The 23172-nt window shown below is 34.4% G+C and overlaps 1 protein-coding gene across 8 annotated transcripts in view; it reads right to left on the bottom strand.

The window, feature by feature from the left end:
* BMPR1B (bone morphogenetic protein receptor type 1B) overlaps window positions 1-23172 on the bottom strand; it is a 397543-nt gene that overhangs the window by 61971 nt on the left and 312400 nt on the right. Inside the window, exon 4 of one of the 8 annotated variants that reach the window (XM_016951892.4) lies at window positions 20381-20440. The exons of the other annotated variants lie outside the window; for them this stretch is intronic. The gene's annotated coding sequence lies outside the window, so the exon portion shown is untranslated. The remainder of the gene's footprint in view (window positions 1-20380; window positions 20441-23172) is intronic. 8 annotated transcript variants of the gene reach the window in all.

Here is a 23172-nt window from a genome sequence, read left to right as displayed (position 1 = left end):
TTTCAGGCAAATCAATCAAATTTCATGAAATTACCTAACTATCAGAATGCAATATTGTGACTTCCATTCAATTACAAGGACTAAAAAGGAAGTTATTTTTCTTGAATATCCTGAATATCTTTTCTGGAAAATATATTGCAGTTATATACGTGTTTTTAGCTATGTACATGTTTTCTATGGAATCCCTTGTAGTAGGATACAAGGTAGAGTTATAATTTCTTTAAAGTATTTAATTGAAAACAGTGGACAATAATGAGCTGGAAGCCTCATATAAACACTATAAAATAACTTCTTTAATGTATATAACTTAATCAGTTCCTTATTTTAAAAATATTTCTATATTATTTTATATTATTATATACTCATATACGTGATTTTTGCAGAAAAAACAGAAAATGCAGAACAAAAGTAAAATGTAAAAAAAATTTCATACTATTACATATCAAGGGTACAATGTTACAAAAATTAAATTTTATCTTCAAAATTAATCCATTACATCCTAAAGTGTGTTTTAACTGTATTTAGTTTTAGTAACATTCTTATGAGTTCAAAAATATCATAAATAAAAAATTTTTAATTTGTGATATAAAGGACTGTTTTATGTCATAGTCAAAAGGGTATCAAAATCCACTGCCACATTTAAATGCAGAGAGAAAAATCTGTATGAACAGTAGAGATAATTCAAGTAATATTAAATTCAATATGTAATGCACTTAGAAATGGATATGAGACTTTAAAATTCATTAAAAAGTGACATATAATCATTTTGTGTCATACAAGGTCTACTAATAATCTATCTTCCTTTATCTTTTTCATTTTTAAACTCTTTGAATATCACAAAACTTAACCAAATGTTGATTCTCATCACTGTTCTTCACCTTCTACACCAGAGGGCAGGCAGGGGCAAGAAGAGAAATTGAAATTCATATTACACAAGTTTGCACTTTAAATGTCCAGGGTAAAGAGGTTAGTGGAAGAAAAATTTTAAAGTACTGAACTGGCTAGCAACAACTTTGGGAATGACCCATCCTACAGCTATTTGTACCGTTATGATAACAAATAATGCAAATCAATGCCCATTTTCTTTCTTAACCAAAACTAGTTTAAATACTCACAGTTTTTTTAAGAGTCTATTTCACACAGGAATAAAACTCTGATTAGAGCTTTAAAACAATATTAATTTTTAAAATAACTTTTTGTGACATCAGATAGTTTAATCACTAATTTTTATTTTCAACACTTAAACCTTGAATCATTTAACTCAATTCACTGTCTAAATTTTTCAACTCTAAAGGCCTGAGTTTCATTTTCATCACCTAACCATTTTTCCTTATACTAAAGTACTTTCAAATAAATCATTTTCTATGCTCTTTGCAGCAAAAAATTTAGGGAAAAAAATTATATATATATACACTAAATAATTAATAAAAAGTTGGGACATATGCCTAAACTTTTCTGGAAAGTAACAAAATATAAATACAATTTTTATTTAAAAATACCAGAGCAAAATCATATGTAGGGAAAGAACAGATTTTCTAATATTAACTGTGATGTTACCTACACAGGAATCTTTCTCCTTCAACAGACAGAAATCAGATAAAAGATAAGGGAAGATGTTGGTGCTAAATTCCTGGACATGCTATGCAGGAGTGAAATGTCAGATGACAAAGCAATATCAGGTATGGTCACTGAGCAGTGGAGCTAGACTTGATGACTATGTAGGGTAAAATAGACAAATGGGTTCAAACTCGAGCTCAGCTACTTAAATGGCTTAGCAAGTGACTTAACTAACTTCCTTATAGAAGATGTGGAGAGTAGCAGTACTCACTGGTTGCAGTGGGGTGGAGGAGAAATCCACATAAAGCATCAACTATGGTTCTTTGCACATAGTAATTGTCAATAATAATAAATTGTTGTTTTATGTGCTGCTGACTCTTACTATTATTCAGTTTTCTCTTCCTTTTCCCTACTCCTTTATCTCCCGTTTCTATTTGTCTTCCTTTCCTTTTCTCCCCTATTATCTTTTCCCCTTCCTGGCTCTCCTCTTCCTCAATTCCTCTTTCTTTTGCTTCATTTTACTGCCTTTTACTTTTCCTTCCTTTCTAGATTAATCACGGTGAGCAAAGAGTCTATAAAAATATAAGGTTTTCAGCTTAAGAAATATACTGAAAGTTTGTTCAAGGATGACTAAAATATTCTTATTTTCTTTCATCTCTTGGTACATTGATTCATTTAGCAATCAATCATTAAATCCATTTACATAACACAATGACCCAGAGTACTTGACGGTGTCCTCAATAAAATAACAATCTTGCTTGTAAGACAAATCAGCTACACGTGGAACACTGTGAGACAAATCAACTACATATGGAAAGCCGAAATACATATAGGAAAACAATAAAAGAGATGTCACAATGCCACATAATTGCCAAATTAAGTCCTAGACAGGAGTGCATAAGAGGGAAGATTACTTTGTGTGGCAGTAATCAACCAGTATCGTTTATGGAAACCATAACCACCAAAACCAGGGATATTGCCAGTCTTTAATTTCAGCCACTCATGGTCAACACTAATGAGTAGGTTAAGAGACACACTAATTTTAAATATAAGTGCTGGCTCTTTCTAGAAACCAGGGCTTCATAAAATATTTGTGAGTGTTTCTATTCACTGGCATTGTTTCTCTTTTCACCATACTCACACATCGACATTACACATCACCCGGGTTATGATGGATAATCATGTTTTCAACATTTTCACATCAGAAAAACCCTGCCAAAAGACCTATAAAAGCTTCAATCACTCAAACATTTTATGTGATACCAGACTATGACATAAAAAAATCATAAGAAGAGTAAATATGACATACAAGTCAACAGACAACACAAACATTTATATTCATTTGTTTTCCAGGTAATTGACATAGAATTATAAACCTCAGCAGGAATAGTAATTATGATAGTAATAAAAATTCTTTGGACATCATAATTACACTCTTTAAATTTAAAACAATAGCTAGCCTTTCCCTTAGGTTTTACTCTGCTTTTGAATTTAGAGAAACTCAATCAAAATGTTTATATAAATTAAAAACCTTTGAAAAATCTCTAAAACACAACTTGTTTATAAGTATTTTTAATAAAAGCAACAATATAAGAACAAAATTAACTTGACAAGCAAGTAACCATGATTTAAAAATATGCAACATCAAACTGAAGCCACTGTCATAAAATAGCATAATCTCAGCTGATAGAATGATTAAAAATTAAAAATGCCTTTGTATTTTAAAATATTTAATGTGTCAATTCAGCTCCACATTGTTAGAAAAGAAACTGAACCGTGGTCTCTTTGACAATAATGTCAGAGTCAACTAGAACTTGGCAGATTTCCAAGCCAGGAGCTATGGTTTTCTTCAGCAGTTTCTATGAATGCTCTGCTTCACAGAGTTCCGAAGCTAATCAAAGTAGATGTTCAACTTGCCTCCACACCAAAAATTACTCTGCAGCTTTGCAAAGCACTCCCAAGACAGCCTAGTGTATAAAACTATTTTATAGATGCATATATGTAAAGAAGGGAAGTGACAATGAAGTCAGACAAACCAGAAACCAAATCACCGTGTTTGTGCTATTCTTTTTCCCCAAAGAAAAAACCTGGAAAGCATTTAGAACCTCTCTGCTCCTAATCCTTACCATACCCTCTAATAGGAAAACTGTTAAAGGTAACCTTAGCTATTACTGACTTTAAAATATTCAAATATATTGCTAGTTCAAATATTTAAATATTTGAGGTATAAAATATAGTATATATATTTCAAGCTAAACACTATTATCAACTATTATCATCACCAATGAGTTTAAAGGTCTATCTCTGGTGAAACAATATGGAATAATGATCACCAGGAATAAAATGAATAAGAATGCAATGTAAACATTAGAAAGCCATCATAGTTTTAAGAGAACAAACTGTAAACCAAAGAAAACTGTTTAAAATCTGCAGTGCCACCCATGTGCTTTTACACTTATCTGTTGTGTGTCACAGAAAAATTTTCTAAGATAGCTACCAAAAATGATATGAATTACTAAAATATACTTGCCCTCACTTCTCCAAATGTATACTTTATCATGCCAAAACAATTTATATCCTTCCTGGTAAAAAATAAATATCTTAGCAACTATATTTTTGAAACATTCATTTGATCTAACATCTAAATCATTACATTTATACTTTAAAGAATCATTTTGCATTTTTTAAAACTCATACTTGCAAGAAAGAAACCTAGACCTTTATAACCTATGAATTTAGAAGTGTATAGTTGATACATTAATAGTAAAAGAATTCACAACATCAAAAACTATAAAAAATTTAACCACAAGACCTTTATACAACCACAACACTTGATTTTAACCTTGACAGTGTTGAAAATGTGTAGGGGCAGACACGCACTCACTCCAACACACATAACACAAAAGTTAAAATAATACATATAAGAACATCATTAATTTAAAAGTAAGCTAAATTATATACTACCAGAAGAGTTCGGCTACATGGTATTTTCTTGCCATGTAATTTTTTTAGACAAAATTTTTGATCCCCTTGAATTAGTCTATTTCACCATCTATGCCAAAAAAGGCTAAGTTCTAACAGCTTTTATTGTGCCAGAATTGGCTTTACTCATCTTGCTTACATTTTTTGGAGGGAAAAAAAAAACAGTCTCTGTGAGATATAAAGCTTCTCTCACTACTCACTTTTGATTTCTGTACGCTTGATATATGGTTGCCAGGCTCCCTAGGATGAGAGACATGAGGAGGAGGCACAGAATTGCTAGGGGTTTCCACTAAAAAGCCCAGCACCGTAGGCAGCACTAATCCTGCACCTGTGATATGTTATTCAGCAGTTAAGAAATGCAGCCCAGACTGTGGTTGCCTAATACAGCTCAGCTGTTTTTCTCAGTAGTCCCTTTGATTATAAGCTGGCAAGAGACATTATTCCAGTCAAGCAATGAGCTATGTACAGGACCCATGGCATATGACAGTGGAAAGGTAAAAAAGAAAAGAAACCTAGGAGTCAAAAACAAAACAAAACATAACAAAACAAAACAAAAAAAAAAAAGAAAAGAAAAAAAGAAAGAAAAGAAAAAGGAAAAAGAATGAAAAAAATGTCACTGACCACAGTGTGTTATGTAACATTTCCAGATGGTTAAAAGCTACCTCTGCGTCTATGCAAGGCAGAAAAATATCTAGAATTCATCATTTAAATATCTAGAAATCTATCTTTATAATATCCTTTGACATTCAGAATGCTATTTCAATATGCAATGTCTTAAGTTTATCTTAAGAGAATCTCAATTTCGCAAACCAATCAACTACACAAACATTTAGAAATCTTTCATTAAAGAGGTTTACCTTTACTAAATGTCAAATTCCTTTTAAAATTTGGAAAATTTCAAAATGTTTGGAAAACTGAAGACCAAATGAATACCATTATTTCTATCTTTTTATTAAATCTACCATATCATTTGACTTGATTCATTAAAAATTTGATATAAAATTTATATTTGAGACACAGCTATCCTATTCATCATATATGGTTAAAACAGAATGAAATATTTATTAGAGTCAACTTAAAGCCTCTAACTAGTCCATATTGATTTAAGAGATATTTGTCATACACAAATATTAAGAAATATTTACCATACACAAATATTTCAAAGTGCTGTAAGCACTTTGGGCTCAAAGAGTTGAAGAAGAAATGGCCACTATGTTCATGAACCTTAAAATCTATTTGGAGAGTGTGGCATAAAAGTTGTCAATTTTGTTGTTGTTCTTTTGTCATAAAAGGTCTGCTGATTATTCACTCACACCAAAGGTTCACTCTATTTCCTTTTATACTATAGATAAACATAAAATCATGTGTCCTCCAAGCTAGTATCTGTGCCACTTTAAACAAATGACCTGAAATCTTATCCAAAAAACAGATACCTTTGCCTAACAGCAGATGGTTAAAAACAAACCAAAAAATTCCTTTACAAAAAGAGCTGAAATGAAGAAAATATATCAATTCAAAATGTAAATATAATTTTTATAAAATGTAACTATAATTTAAATATATATATTAAAGAACATGTTAAACATTTTATTTTTGTTATTGCTGTTTATATACTAATTCCCTACTAGCCAAAAAGTATATTAAAAATTTTGTTAGAAAAAAATATGCAGAGGATATGTATTAAAATCAATAGGGTCAAAAAAAATTCCTGTGTACATGAGAACATTCTCTCTCAACAGAATTTGACAAATCTTATAGTTTTCCCTTGTATTCAAACACCTGGGTTAGAATACTGCATTTCAATTTCCGAGTAATACCCTGAGGCCGAATGAAAGAAGAATGGTATTCAAGAAGTGTGCTGTAAGATGTTTTACTAGTATTCCCCTAACTCTACCATTAGTCTATATCCAAAGTAAAATAAGACAGTTGAATTGGAACCTGGATATATGTAAGTCTAAAGTTCATAGAGTTTTGATAATTTATGATAAATCTTTTTTCTTGAAATTATACTTAATAGGCTGAAATACTGAACCACCATCTACTTTGCTTTGATTTGTAGGAAGAAGACTGCCAAAGGACAATCTTGTTGAATTCTGGGCAGAAACACTAAGGAGAGATCTGAATTGAAACTATGTTATTATAATAATTGTGTTATCTTCAATCTGGGCATGGCACACACAGGAACATTCTGGCCTGATGCTGCTCAAGCTCTCCCTCTTTGGATAAATAAATGGCTTCAGTTTTCAAAACATTCTCCTAAAGCACTTTTATATTCGTATTTTTTAAATTGTATAACACCCAGTACACCTCAGTGGTCCCAGTCTTTAAAAGCCTTGTTAATTTTACCTGTAAATTTTCTTTCTTTATATTCTTTTATCGAATTCATATCTTCTCATTTATGCCAGTAATGTTCTCACCCATAAACTCTACCCTAAGGTCGAAATGTTTCCTTCCTCCTCTTTTAAATAACTGTCAATATGGGCTCTCCCAATAAACAAACCACCACCAAAAAAAGAACAACAAAAAGCCTGTATCTGGGATGCTATGTGAGAAATAACTACCCTTCACAAACCCTATCTTCAGATATTTCTGTATTTTAAGCCACACCAACATAAGGTAGATGTATTTGTGTGTGTTATGTTTTTCCACCTTGAAATATTTTTAAGAAGTTGGATATATTATCTTAAATTTCATTATCAGAGTGAGTTAAGAAATAAATACATTGTATTTAAATGACCAAAGTGATCCCAAACAACCATTAATACTAATATGGGGGCAAAGGACCATGGCTATCTTAATGGCCACTTCAGTCAAAATTTTCCACATTCTAAAAGAACAAATGAGATCAAACAAAATATTTTACCAAATTGTATTCATTGGTACTTCAGTTATGAAAACTATTCCCTGTATTTACCTACAGAATCCTCTATCTTCTATGTAAAAACTCAGCAAAGAATTAAAGGTTGGCAAAACTTGTCAGTTTTAACTCTCATGGTCAAGTCTGTTGATCTTCACTAGGAGTCTCATAGCTTTTTTTTTCTTCTTTCCTCTAAAGAAAAAACTTAATGACCTTTCAAAATGAATAGGCCCGATTTATGATAAATGATTAGTTAACAATTGAAGTTTTTTAGTTTCTTTCTTTCTTGGGAAACAAAAAATACTCACTTTTATTATTAAGCCCATAGTAACTATTTGGTAGTAGTACAAATATTTCCTAGTGGCTCCCATTCTCTAGCAGCAAGTCAAACAGCCTCAAGAGAAAAGTATTAAAATTGTGCTATTATGACATAGCAGATAATCTGGAATAAAACAAATCCCTCTAGGATCATTATATCCTAAAAGTTCTTTGCCCCAGTCTTAGAACATGGCACTTTTGAGCATGTTAAAATCATGATAAGGACATATTTCTCTTCTCATTTCACACCAATAAAGGAGGAAAAAAGCCTTGTCCTATAGGCACCATCAAAATAATCTACCCACCCCCAACTATGCCAGGCTCCTGTCTCTGTGGAGTTCAGTGGCTCCTCACTAGCAGGAAAGTATAAGCAGAGAGACCATTAGTTATGACATGGAGACTCTAGCTGATAATGCTGACTCACTTCAGGAGCTATTATACTATAAACAGTGTGCTGAAAGCCATTTATCTGCATTTTAGGATAAACAGCAGAAAAGTCTCAATTAAATAGATTGCAAGAAATAAGCTGCTGATGTCAAACCAAGTGAAGCTTACTTTTGAAAAGAAAAGTCTGTGAATGTAATAAAAATCAATATGGGACATTAGGGAAGTTAAAACAGAAAATTCAACATTTTATTTTATAATATAATTATAAACATAACTTTCAAATTTTATAAGATCGGCTTATTTATCAAAGTTATTGCACACTACTTTGAAGTTCAAAGTAAATTTACTGAAACTTGACAGACATTCTCTTAAGAAACAACATTTATGGTACTATTGGCACTGAGCCAATGTATGCTATCAAGGAAAGCTTTATCTGTCACTGAGCAAAAGGTGAAGTTCAATTAGGTCAGTTTTATCACTTCTTTTCCTACACACAAACTATGAGGAGAGATCATTTCTTTTCTTTCTTTCTTTTATTTATTTATTTTTTTGAGACAGGGTCCCACTCTGTTGCCCAGGTTAGAGTACAGTGACACAATCACAGCTAACTGCAGCCTCAATCTCCCGTGCTTAAGTGATCCTCCCACCTCAGCTTCCCTTAGCAGCTGGGACCACAGGCATGCACCACCAAGCCTGGCTAATTTTTCTATTTTTTGTAGAGACGGCATTTCGCCATGTTGTCCAGGCAGGTCTTGAACTCCTGGACTCAAGCAGTTCACCTGCCTTGGCCTCCCAAAGTTCTGGGATTACGGGTGTGAGCCACTGCACCTGGCTGAGAGATAATTTCTAAATGACTCCCTTCAAGAAGAAAACACGAGTGCTATTTTACATCTAACTGTAAACACACACACACACATCTATCTCTAGCATGTTAAAATGCTTCAAGGAAAACACTATAAAATTAAATATAATTTATCATGGAACCATAGAGGCTTTATTCCACAATTGATTAGAAGGATATGAGACAAAGTTCGTGACCAGCCTGGCCAACATGGCCAAACCCTGCCTCCACTAAAAATACAAAAATTAGCCAGGTGTGGTGGCACACACCTGTAATCCCAGCTACTAGAGAGGCTGAGGCAGGAGAATCACTTGAGCCTGGAGGCGGAGGCTGAAGTGAGTGGAAATTGTGCCACTGCACTCCAGCCTGGGTGACAGAGTGAGACTCTGTCTCAAAAAAAAAAAAAAAAAAAAAAAAAAAGAAGGATATGAGACACACCAAGGCCTTTACTCCAAGGACCACATATAGGTAAAACACAACATTTAGAATTTATTTTTCCTACTTGCCAGGAAACAAATCAAAATCTTCTCTCTTTCATATTTCTAAATGTCAGAAGCTTTTCAAAACAATTTTGAGGTTAGCAAAGAGAACACACAGGTGTGTGTTATGTCAACTACTGAAAGCAAATAAAGGTTAGCCTGGAATCTGATCTCTCTACCGACACATTCTTGTGGGCATTACAAATGCTCCCTGAAGGAATATCACACTAATGCTGATTTTTTAAAACATCCCAAATCTCATTAGCTCTATTCCTTAGCAGTATTGTTCAAAGGCATGACCTCTACTAACATCAAACTCACTGCCACTTCTTAGTAAACCTTTAATGTTTTCTCCAGTATCACCTCCTCTGTTCTGTTTCACTGACAATACAACAGGTTGAACAACAATAAAATATTCAATATCAACACATGTAAGTTTTTGTCATGTCATGAAAACTATGACAGCCCACAAACAATTAAATGTTAGGTTATCAGTAACAAATGCTTAAGAATACGGGTTCGCATTAATGGCTAGGGGTCTTAAGAAAACCATTACATATTTTGACTGCTGTGTAACAAGCCTGGCACAGAAAGATGGCAACAGTACTTTCATATCTGAAATTACCAGTGTTCAAGCTAAAAATTGTATTTGTCATTCAAAACCTCTATTAAACACAAACAGCAATGAACATGACATGTTCTTAATTTTTAAAAAATAGGGACAAGAAAGGATTCTTGCTATCAAATGACTCCAATCAAGATTAGAAAAATCTTTCCACCAATAAAATGACCTAATAGTCACAGCTTTATGAATGTTTATTAATGATCCAGAATAATCATATCAGTTTATACCTTTAAAATTAACTGTCAATCATATTAACATTCATTCAAAAGATTTTGTATTTTTATAAACCCTCCTTTTTACACACACACACACACACAGGTACACACACACAAATATGTCCACAGTGAGGGTCAACAGGTAACAAATTATTCCCACAAAACCTGTCTCTTCTTGCCAAATGTTCCTAATATTTTATAAACCTCACAAGTAACTTACTACTGGACAAACCCTCCAGCTAATGATCAAAAATATAAAACTTCAAAATATTTTTCACTTTTTCTAAGTTCTTCATAAAATGCCTGAATGCTCATGCCCCAGAAAAAGCTAACGCACAAAACAGGATATACCATGGCACTCTCAACTTCCGCTGCAACATCAAGACTGGCTGATAACTTTGCTTATATATTTTCTATTTACACATATCAAGTTTCCCAGCATTACTTTCCTCCTCACAAGCGGTGAACCCAGAGACCTTCATTACTAACATTCCACAATGCATGGAGAAAGCAAGTTGAGGGGCCGGGAGTGGTCCAAGTGTCTCTCTACTTGAGTGTATGTGCAGAATGTCTTTTTGATCTGAGATCCTTTTCTGCCTCCTTCTTGATTTCTTGTTTTCCAGTGGTTTCTCAAAAACTTTGGTATTCTTTGAGACCCAGATGTCTCCTTTCTTCCCTCCTGCGCACACTGAGAGGACAGGAAACAGCAGGTGTGAAATGTTCCTGTTTGCCTCTCTCGACTTCACAAGCAACTCCTGTTTGCGAACTGTCTTTCATCCTTGCTTGCTGTCTCAGGGGAGCGACCTGCCATTGGTCTGCTGGATCCCATCTCTTCTCACACACCCAGATGTACAGCCATGGCCACAGTCCCTCTCACAGAGGATGGTTTGCTTTGATACATTCCTTCTTGGGTTATGATCAAAGAGTCATTTTCCCAACCTAGACCAGCCTGGCTAAAGAAGGGTTTTACAACAAAGAGAAAATGAGTGTATGGGGAAGAAAGGGGATGAGAACTCTGAGAGGAAAACCTGAGATGCCTGTGCTTAGGCCTTCATATCAAAATGTAAAAACTTACATACAAAACATGTAACCGGGCACCAGCTCTTTCAATAGGCCAAGTCACACGTGTAACAGGATAACTACACTCCAAGCAGGTGTAGGAATCATGATTTCTAGCTCTAGCTATGCTACTGTCTCAGAAATCTCCAGAATGTCTTGGTTAGAAAACCAGCACAGTGATGATTCACCAAATAAGACTCAGGTTGTAAACACAGGTTCTCACGATACATTTGTTAGGGTAATACTGAGTGAATGAATTAGATTATGGAAAAGACTTAGACAAACATACCTGCCTAGATTAGGAATTTAGTGCAAGGGAAGTGTCCCTGTGTCAACACTGTAATGTAGTAATGCCGCATGGGGATTGCTTTTCCCATGACCACACTCCCTGGATGGGTAACAAAGAGGGTAATAGATGTTTCTAAAGAAAGGAATCATGCATACAAAGTAGTGGCTACTCTGGTAACTTCAAAATATTCCAAAACACTACAACATGTTACACCTCTAACTGCTTCCAACTCTACCTTCACCTAAAACAAAATTTGAGAAAAGGGCATCTAACCTCCCATTGCCTAAGATTATAGAGGGATAAAAATAAATCTGAACCTGCCCTGGCCACAAACTAGAAAATCATTTACATGAAAAAAATGTATATATACACATATACACATATATATACACACACCTACACATACGTATACATACACACACGTGTAAATATAAATTTATAAAGATATGTATAGATCATGTACATACATAGAGTACTGAATATATAAAATATATAAAATTTTATATATAAATCTATTTATACATGTGTATATAAAGATATATATCATAAGTTAGATATATGTATGAATGTCACTGATTTAACCTAATTTCAGGTAGATTTTAAAGCTGACATCCACTTTTACATATTTAGGGAATATTACATACATATAAAATTATTTGAGTTTACGTTAGTGACTTTACTGACGAAGGGATTTGAAAGGACTGAAACAAGACTTTATTATATTAGAGAAAGGGGAAAATGTCAGGACATACAGCCAAAAGTGAATAGTCGTGAATTTCCAAAATTAAACTAATCACAGAGTAATCTGAAAATAACCTGCATTTCCTTTGAGCTTATTATCTACAAAATATATTTAATTACATAAAAATATAGTTTAATACTGCACCATTAACTCAAGTGATTATGTTTTTCATTCTACTTAGTAAAATGGGAAGAAATTATGAAGAAACACACAAAAAAAGAGATAAGCATTATGGAGTGGTTATAGAGTGGTAAACCAAACCCTTAATTCCATCCTCCATAAGGTATCTTTGGGTTGAAGGTGAAGCATCTGCATGCATAGTATAACACTAAGAAACACCAAAAAATAGTGTGTTATCCTGAAATCTTATTAGGCTGCTCTGAGGAGATGAGTTATCTGACCCTGACTATCATAAGCACTTTCCTGTTCCAAATATTTCCAGTTCCTTTCGCTTTTTTATTACAGTAGTAACTCTCTCCTTTTCCCCTCTAACACACACACACCCTTTTTAAATCACTTCAGCTAAACTTCTAACTCTTGAGCTTCTAAGGTTTGAAAAACACTGTAAATTTTTTTTTGCTTCTACAACAAAAATCAGCCTGTAGCCATAGATTATAGTTATTTACCATGATTATGATACTTACCATGATCTTTCTGTGTCTTTATAATCTGTTTTTGTTATCATTGGCATCTTTGTGGAACAGATAAGGACAGTTCTTGCCAAAGAGGCTTGAATTCTTTTGGTGTGGTCAAGCAAAAAATAAAAAAGAATGCTTAATAGGAATGAGATGATTATGTTAAAAATACTGCCAGCTTCAAAGCAAGTTAGGGGTCACATTGTTGTACTTGCATGCCCTGAGTTACCTTATCAATAAAATGAGGTTGTAGGAAGATAAATTCTCTAACCTCTCTTGTACTTCAAACATATTATGATTCTTTTTTTTTTTTTTGAGACAGAGTCTTGCTCTGTGGCCCAGGATGGAGTGCAGTGGCGCGATCTCGGCTCACTGCAAGCTCTGCCTCCCAGGTTCACGCCATTCTCCTGCCTCAGTCTCTTAAGTAGCTGGGACTACAGGCGCCCGCCACCACACCCGGCTAATTTTTTGTATTTTTAGTAGAGACGAGGCTTCACCGTATTAGCCAGGATGGTCTCGATCTCCTGACCTCGTGATCCGCCCGCCTCGGCCTCCCAAAGTGCTGGGATTACAGGCATGAGCCACCACACCCATGATTCTATGTAACTTCTACTTCGCTTACATGTACTCTTTTTTCGAATCTACAGCATGAAAAAAAGGGTACTGAATATTACGTTAATAAAACAAGGATTCCAGATCTGTCATTTACTATTTGGGACCTTAAGCAAGTTCTTAATTTCCATTGGTCTCAAACACTTCACGCAACAATACTTACACTTTATGGAGTTTGGGAGATTAAATGAGATGTAATCATTTATCCCCTATTACAGGTTTATAAATCTTATTTAATGTAGTCCTCAAAATACTCTGCCATGTAAGGGTTACTACTCTCATTTTACAAATGATGAGGGGACTAGAGCTGGAAGAGGTTATTTGCCTGAGCGCAAACTACTGAGCAGCAGACAAGGTGGAAGTAAAGCTCTGTGCTCTGCGACTTTTAAAACCAGTGATTCCTCTAGACAGCAGTTCTCAAATGTTTTGTTCTTGGGACCCTTTTACGTTGTTAAAAATGACTGAGGATACCAAATTTTCTGTGTGTCTGGATACAGTTTTCGATATTTACTATGTTAAAAAAAAACTGAACAGTTAAAAAATGTATAATTCAATGGACACAGGAAGGGGAACATCACACTCTGGGGACTGTTGTGGGGTGGGGGGAGGGGGGAGGGATAGCATTAGGAGATATACCTAATGCTAAATGACGAGTTAATGGGTGCAGCACACCAGCATGGCACATATATACATATGTAACTAACCTGCACATTGTGCACATGTACCCTAAACTTAAAGTATAATAATAATAAAAAAGTATAATTCATTTTTAAAAAATAATAAACCCATTATATTTTAACATATTTTCAAGAAAACAGTGGCATTGCTCTATGTTTTTGCCAAACTCTTTAACGTCTAATTTAACAGAAGAAACTGGATGTTTGCTTCTGCACTCAATCTGTTACAGCATGTTGTTGTGATTGACATATTAAGAATAATTGGTCTCACACAGACATGTAGTTAGGAGGCTATTTTAATAGCCTTTTCATATGAGTGGTTATTCTTTAATATACACTAAAATTGGACATCACCGAGTTTCTTAAAAGTTACAATATAGGTTCTAAAACCCTATCAATGAAATTTTCATATTCTGATAAATTTAAACCTACTGTCCATCTTGTATTTTAAACTGATCTTTTACCTATGCATGAATATGAAACAACAGGCACTGGGCATCTGGAAAAAAAAATGTTTGGTCCACTCAGTTATGCAGATCAGTTATGTGGATAAAAGCTTCACAAAATCCTAACTTTTGCTTGAAAGTCTGAGTTTTATCATTGGCAATAAATACTGTCAACTGTTTTCCTTGAACTGGCAGGCTCAATTAATTCATTTCTGAGAATATAGCTGCAAATACCCAAGTCTGAATAACCAGTTTTTCTGTCAGTCATTCTTTCTAGTACAAATTTTGTTTAATGAAGTCTCAAGACACCTGTAGTAGTCCGTTCTCACACTGCTAATAACGACATACCAGAGACTGGGTAATTTATAAAGGAAGAGGTTTAACTGACTCACAGTTGAGCATGGCTGAGGAGGCCTCAGAAAACTTACAATCAAGGTGGAAAGGGAAGCAAACACATCTTTCTTCACATGGTGGCAGCAAGGAGAAGTGCCAAGCAAAAGACAGAAAAGCCCCTTATAAAATCATCAGATCTCATGAGAACTCACTACCACAAGAACAGCATGAACATCACCACACCCATTATTCAATTACCTCCTACTGGGTCCCTCTCATGACATATGTGGGGATTATGGGAAGTACATTTCAAGATGAGATTTGGGTGGAGACATAGCCAAACCATATCAACAACCATTGATTCTCAGTTGCTGAAAAATTTTATTATACACACTTTACATTTTGTCACACAGAATATTAAAAAGACATTTACAGAGAGGTTGAGATTTAATAAAATTAATCATTTTATTGCTTCATTAAGGATATTCTTAAATGAAGCTTCCTTTTATTTCTTTGGTTGGTTGGTTTGGTTGGTTGTTTTCACTGTGAGCACACTGGAGTGAAGAATACACATATAGTTTGGTTCCTGCTTCGATTTGTGCTAAAGCTCGGGTGTTTATTATCAGTGCAAATGTCAGTAAAACATGTTAATATTACTATGTTGGCAAATCATACTTTGAAAACTGACACAATAGATGACCAATAACCAGTCATTAGCATTAGAGATACAAAATTTGTAAATATTTTAGGCCAGGTGTGGTGGCTCACGCCTGTAATCCCAGCACTTTAGGAGGCCAAGGTGAGTGGATCACTTAAGGTCAGGAGTTTGAGACCAGCCTGGCTAACATGGTGAAACCCCATCTCCACTAAAAATACAAAAATTAGCCGACATGGTTGTGGGCACCTGTAATCCCAGCTACTCAGGAGGTTGAGGGAGGTAAATCACTTGAACCCAGGAGGTGGAGGTTGCAGTGAGCCGAGATCGTACCACTGCACTCCATCCTGGGCGACAGAGCAAGACTTTATATACATACATACATACATACATACATATGTACATACATACATACATACATAAAATATTTTAAGATAAGCTAAGGCATTTTTACTGTGATGGAAGAGAACGGAGTGAGTATAAGAGATGATTTGTTTGAAAAAGAAAAGAATTAAGAAAACGTAATTTTTGAACCTCTTGAGATCTAAACAGAGCTTTTCATTTGTACTTTAAATGCTTTTATTTGTAAATGGCACAATTAAGCTCCTGAGTCTTCATTTTTTAACCTAGCACCTCTTAGATTCAGCCAGTTATGAAGTATTGGCAAATATTTGGGAAAAGAAGAAATGAATCATTAATATGAGAGTAAACAAGCATATACAGAAAGTTCACTTTCTCAGAAAAGTAATTTAAAAAAGAAAAAGTTTCTCAAATGTGGAACGAATCAGTCTTGGTTGATTTTTGCTTTTGTTTGCCTATTTGATAGCTTTTGTTTTGGGTTGTAAGTTATCATAGGCAGAATTTTGTTTCTTCTGCATGTTTTTTTTTTTCATTTCACATCTGAACACTGAAGAACTGATTGTATATAGAGAGAGACAAACTTTTCCCTAACTTTATGTTTGTTTATGTCTTGATTTGAACTTAGGTCTTGATTTCCAAACACAAGTCAGTTTTTCTTACATGCTAGAGAAAACTGTTAATTCTAAATTAGGAAAAATCATGTTATTACATATAAAGGTCTGAAAGATAAGATACACTAAGGAGACCTTCTTTTCCTACATGAAATTATTAAATAGAGAAGCTCTGAAAGTATCTTTCTTATGTGATATCTTAATTGTGGTATTATTTCACATTCTACATGAAATATTTAGAATATCCAAATTAGAATATAAACTGCATGAGAGCAAGAGTTATATCCCTTTGGCTAACTGCTACATCCTCAGCATCTAGAATCATGTCAGGCACCTGGCAGGCACGTGATAAAGTTTTCTTGAGGTACGTAGAACAACTTCCCTATTGTGAAGGCCTCATGGATCATCTATTAAGACAAAAGGAACAAACACCGTTACCTCACATACATTTATGATTCTGTCCTATCTCAGTTGTGTGTATTTTCTATTGCGATTGCCATTTGGTAAAATCTCTGCTTTCTAAAATTGAAAATGAAAGGGGAAAATGCAGCTGGGTTTTTCTAACATTTCCCCTTCCTTCTGACATACAATTTTCAAACTCAAGAAATAGAGATTTTGGTTAGGCGCAGTGGCTCAGGCCTGTAATCCCAGCACTTTGGGACGCCAAGGCAGGTGGATTACTTGAGTTCAGGGGCTCTAGACCAGCCTGGGCAACATGGTGAATCCCTGTCTCTACAAAAAAATACAAAAATTAACCAGGTGTGGTGGTGTACGCCTGTGGTCCCAGCTATCCCGGAGGCTGAAATGGAAAGATGGCTGGAGCCCAGGAGGTTGAGGCTGCAGCGAGCTGTGATTGCGCCACTGCACTCCAGCCTGGGTAGCAGAGCAAGACTCTGTCTCAAAAATAGTAAGGAAAAAAAGAAAGAAATACAGATTTTGACAGAGCCATTTCATTTAAATTATGTTTTAGATAAATAAGGAGTGAAACATGGGAACATGCATGTGAGAGGGTTCTGAACACAGTTTCTAGTACCAGTGTAACCTTGGCAGCACGTTACAGAAGAAAGTGCATGGGCTAGACTAATTAGCTGTATGGCTTTGACTAAATTCATTAGTTTCTCTAGACTTCAACTTCTTCATCTTGAAAACAGGGGTAATAATATTTACTTCTCACGTGGCTGTTGTTAAAATTAAAGGAAGTATGATATAATGCACTTAGTACAGAGCCCAGTGCCTGAGATACAGTAAATGACCAATAAATGTTAGTTCTATTCATTTATCAGAAATCCATGACTTAAAACTTGCCAATAAAAAGAATGTAAGTTTCACTGCAACTGCATATAGATAAAGCCACTACCAGAATTTAGAACCAATTTAAAAATATATACCAGTTAAAAATATGCACACACAAGACTACTTCCTAGAGTGTGATAGATGACCTCCAAGTATTTATCACTGGTAATACCTACTGGTACTAATTCATATTTTAAAATTTTAGCTAATTGAAGTCACTTTCTACTTTGTTGCATCATTTCACTACTTAGAAGACAATAATGTGGAAATTCCATAGTCATGGTTCCTGCTGGTACTGCTAAGTATCTGTATCACTGCATAAAGAACCAACGTGGAGAACAGTACACACTATGTGAAGCATACTCATGTTACTGACTCATATTTACAGCTGCTTAGTGCATAATATCAGCTTGGCTTTACAAGTGCTACATAGATGCATTTTAAAATGGTATGCTCTGTGTGCCATATTCAATTCACTTTATAAGCTATTCCCAAAGCTAGATGATATTAGCTATATTTTAAACAATATTCTATATTTGCATTACATCTTGTATTTTGCAAGATACATGAATATATACGTGTATGTTAAACAGATTCAGACACACACATTCTATAACATCTTCATGGAGTGTTAACTAGGTTTTAAAACTGGCATACATTTAATAATTTACCTCAGATCTTCCATGATATATAATCACGAAAAGCCAGTTAAATAACTTTACTAAATTCTAATTTACCATCTTTTAATAGGAAGAGCATACATAGGAAATATCACATTCACTTTAAAATTTATGAAGACAATCTAAAAATTCTACGTAGAAAGTGGCTTATCAACAAACCATTAGCAAAGTGCTTGTGCGCTTTGTGCTTGGTATGCCTCAAACAAACAAATAATAATTCATGAAATAATCCATCAATGAATGAAGGAAAACTACTGAGTGCCTACATCAGGTGAAAACTGTTCTAATAGCTTTCACATGTTTTCATATAACTCTTAACGGAGCCTGGCAAAATAGACACAAGTATTCCCGTTTGTCTAAATGACTGAGGCCTATATAATATAGGGTCTTAAGGTGGAGCTAAGATGCTCACTACTGCACATTACTGCTTTACCAAATCACTCCATAATAGTAATAATACTACATCACCATCAGCCGGTGTATGTACATTTGATTTCTCTTTTTCCCAGTAGGAAGGATAGGTTTTCCTACATCTTCCGTGTTCCATTACTACAAAATACAAGCTATTGGCTGGAGTCTTTCCTTTCTCCTACCATTATACCTGTCCCTAACCAATGTTACTGTAATACTCTCTGATCTCCTTCCCATTTCTATCATCTAGTGTTTGCACTGCTGCCTTCTAAAGACAACACACGTGCAAATGCTTGTAAAGCGAATAAAGTAAAGCAAATAAAAATCTCTAACAGTTCTAAGGTTCTTAGGAAGGCATTCAATGTTCTTCATGAACTGATTCAATCTTCCATTCCAGCTTCATCTTCTACTATAGTCTGCTCCCTATCCATACCTTATTCTAATTAGATGTACCATGTTTTTGTATTCCCATGTTTTTGCTTATAATTCTGATTGTGTTTCTTTTTTAAAGTTTCCACAGAACTTTACTGCGTTATATATTTTACTCTACCTTAGTTGCACACACATGTTCTGGCCTACCAACTATCTCCCTCTTATTCCAAGTAGCATAATTTATTTACATATGAGTCACTCCACTGATTACTTGGATAATTAGCTGTGTGACCTCAGACAATTTACTTAACCTCCATGAACTTTCATTTCCTCATCTGTAAAATGAAGATGATAATAATACTTATATATGTAAAATGCTTTTAGTACCTAGAACAGTTTGCCTCATATAAGTGTGAGCAATTTATCTACTACTATTAGCTACAATCTTCAAAAACTTCATTGTTTGATGTTAACTGGCTCACATATGCATCCAACTCTGATTTTCAGTCTTGCAAATTTTTGAAGAAAGACATTTAAATTTCTAAGTATAAAGTATTTTTAAAGACTAGATTATAACTTTTCATAGTAGTTTTACATTAGCAAATACACACATTATTATAATGAACTAAAAAAGACAAGCTAACTATAGCATAAGACCAATCTCAAGTATAATACTAATAAAGTTGGAATGGATTCCTGCAGAGTACAAATTAAGCTCATCCCTCCCATCAAAGCATCAGTTCATCCTAAAATTTTACTACACATACAGTGAAATGAGGGTTGTAAGTCAAGTTAGGACTCTTGGGAAGAAATAAGCCTATTCACTGAACACTTCCATTTCTGCATACAACTTAGAAACTATTTTTGAATGTCGCCTGTACATTTTAGTATTTACACAAAAACATGCCTTGTTTTATAGTTACAGGATATTCATAGTTCAATACCTGGGTCTTCTCTTCTCTCTTTGCACTAGACAAATTAACAAGTTTGATCCTTCAGCCCAACTAGAAAAAAAAAGAATGGACATCAGGCTTGTGAGAGTGGCTGGATGGAAGGGGAAAGAAAGCTATGGACAGAAGCCTTACAGTAATATAAACCAAAAGGCAGGCCAACTAGTACCACTGTATCTGAGTGCCTACTTGGAAACATGGAAATAACTGACTGTGTTCTATAAAGTATGAGAGACAGAATATGAAAATTCTCTCAAAAAATATGAGAGACAGAAGCCTTACAGTAATATAAACCAAAAGGCAGGCCAACTAGTACCACTGTATCTGAGTGCCTACTTGGAAACATGGAAATAATTGACTGTGTTCTACAAAGTCTTTCTACTCCAAACTGAGGACTATATGGGTAAGAATTATAAAGGCAAATTAAACAACAATCAAAACTGGGCATAAACACTCAAGTACACAATGGCTATTAAATGATACAGGATTATATTCTTTCATTAGCATCATACTACTAATACTATTAATATATCGTCTACATACAACATGTGAAAATAAAGTACCGCTATCATGCATCTAAAAAACAGACTAACAATAGATTCACTATTAACTGCCTAAAAATCATAAGTATAGCAGTCACTTTCCAATAGAAAATAATTATTAGAAGTGAATATTTACTAAGTTACTGTGAAACAGATCCAATACCTTTTATACAGACTCTGAGAAGAACAGATGGTGAAAACAGTAAAAATTCCAGTGGAAACTATGCCTAATTATTATTAAATTTATGAGGCTTGTCTTAAAGATAAGGTTTGAGTTAAATAACAGCTATCAGCACTTTAGAAAGACACATTTAATCTTAAGACCTACAGTGTGTAAAGCAGGATGGTAAATTACTTAAGAGTAAGTGGGATGTTCTTTAGAGGAATACATTTATCAACAAGACTACAAATTTTTGGTTTCCAGGTCAGTGCCTACTTCTGCAAATGTTAAGCCTCATGAAAAAAAGAAATATGCAGATGGATGCTTTACTTCTTTGCTCATCCCAAAACATACCTCTATTTCATATTTAAAATAATCATGAGCAGGCATGTAACTTTTCTGACTTTTCTATCTGATTTCAGGTCCAGGTATTTTTAAATTTCCATTACCAAACTCAGGTCCAGGTTTTTTTTAAATTTCCATTACTAAATAACAGTAATTTAGCTAGAGTAGCAGCAAAAACAGCATAACTACTCTAGCTTCAAAGTACTTTGTTTACTTTAGCAATTTTTCATTCATAAAAGACTGTGCTTTTGAAAGTGACTGAATATATATTTAGGCATCCTTATATTATTTGTATCATATTAGAACCAAGAGAACAGCTGCAGTCCAAGGTAGCTGGAAGTGGTAGGATAAGGCCTTGGGGTCTTCAGGAAAAAAACAATGACGAAAAATGAAAATGAAGAAGAAAACTAAAAATGCCACCCATCGGGAGTGAGGATTCATTAACTATTCCTGTGCACCCCTCCACCCCAAGTAAGGAGAAAACAAAGGCCTTTCCAAGCGCCTCTAGTAGGGCCAAAGCATGTGAACTGAAAGGAAAGATTTCTCAAGGCAAACAAAACCAGCGTTCCAGGCACTATTCTAAGTATTTTTCATGTATTAACTAAGTTGCTTGTTCCAAGAAGCTGTGGAAAGAGTAGTATTGTATTTTCCACATTGCAATACAGAAACTGAGGCACTAAGAACTTGCTCAAAGTCACAGAGCTAAGAAAGAGCTGAAACTGAGATTTAAATACAAAAAGTGACTCCAAAGCCACTTTTGGATTTCCAAGTATCTTCAGTAAAAAAACAGGATTTCCAAGTATCTTCAGTAAAAAAAAAAAAAACACTTACCAAGCCAAAAGTCAATGCAAAATAAAGTCATCATATAATAATCAAGTATGTCTATATTACTCAAACTCCTACCTAGAATCACTTTTAAGAGACACTTTGTTCATTTGTAGAGTGTTTATCTCGACAATTCACAACAAGGAAAGAGAGATGCAAGTTTCTATGCCACCACATTCTGCTTTGGTCTTAAAAGTGTTTTTATCTTTCTTTTAAAGTGAATTCTAATGAGCCCTTAATTGTCAAAGGACTTCATAAATATTCATTAGACATTAACAGAAGTCCTGTTTCCCATTCCTAAAAGCTGAGAGAGAAAACAGTAAGACTTTAAAGTGGCATAGGCATGAAGAAAGACTAAGTGGAACTGTAAACATTTGGTTTTGTATTAGATGTTTATTGAAAGGCTCAAATCATTATAACACTTAAATTCTCAGTGTGAGAATATTTTTTTTTCCTTAAGAAGAAGTTATCCAGAGTATCATCTCTGTTGGTGATATTTTCTTCTTTTCAGTCCCTCATCCAATTCTGAAGGATCCAAAACAATTCACTAACTCTTTATAATGCCTTCTGCACCACTGAACAGTAAAATGGTTATGATGTTGGGAGGAAATGATTTTGATCTAAATCAACAAGACAAGCCCTGCTACTATGAAAGTGCCATAAACCTTTTTCATAAAAAAAGGGTTTTCACACTGGATTTGTGTCTACAAAGAAAACATTCACCAAAATGTTGCATAGCAGTCAGGATAATATCACACAGACAAACTTCTCTTCATGAAGTCACAGCCTTGAATGTTTCCTAGTTGCCAAAACCGGGGAGATGCCCAGAAGATATCATGGCAATTCCGTGTTCCCAAATGGCTTGGCAAGTCAAATATTAACTTACTAAGAACAAATCTCTCCAAAGCCCGCCA

The sequence above is a fragment of the Pan troglodytes genome, chromosome 3 (assembly GCF_028858775.2).
Source record: "Pan troglodytes isolate AG18354 chromosome 3, NHGRI_mPanTro3-v2.0_pri, whole genome shotgun sequence".
NCBI classification, from domain to species: Eukaryota; Metazoa; Chordata; class Mammalia; order Primates; family Hominidae; genus Pan; species Pan troglodytes.
Note: the sequence above shows the minus strand (reverse complement) of the source record. Positions and strands in the feature narration are given on the sequence as shown.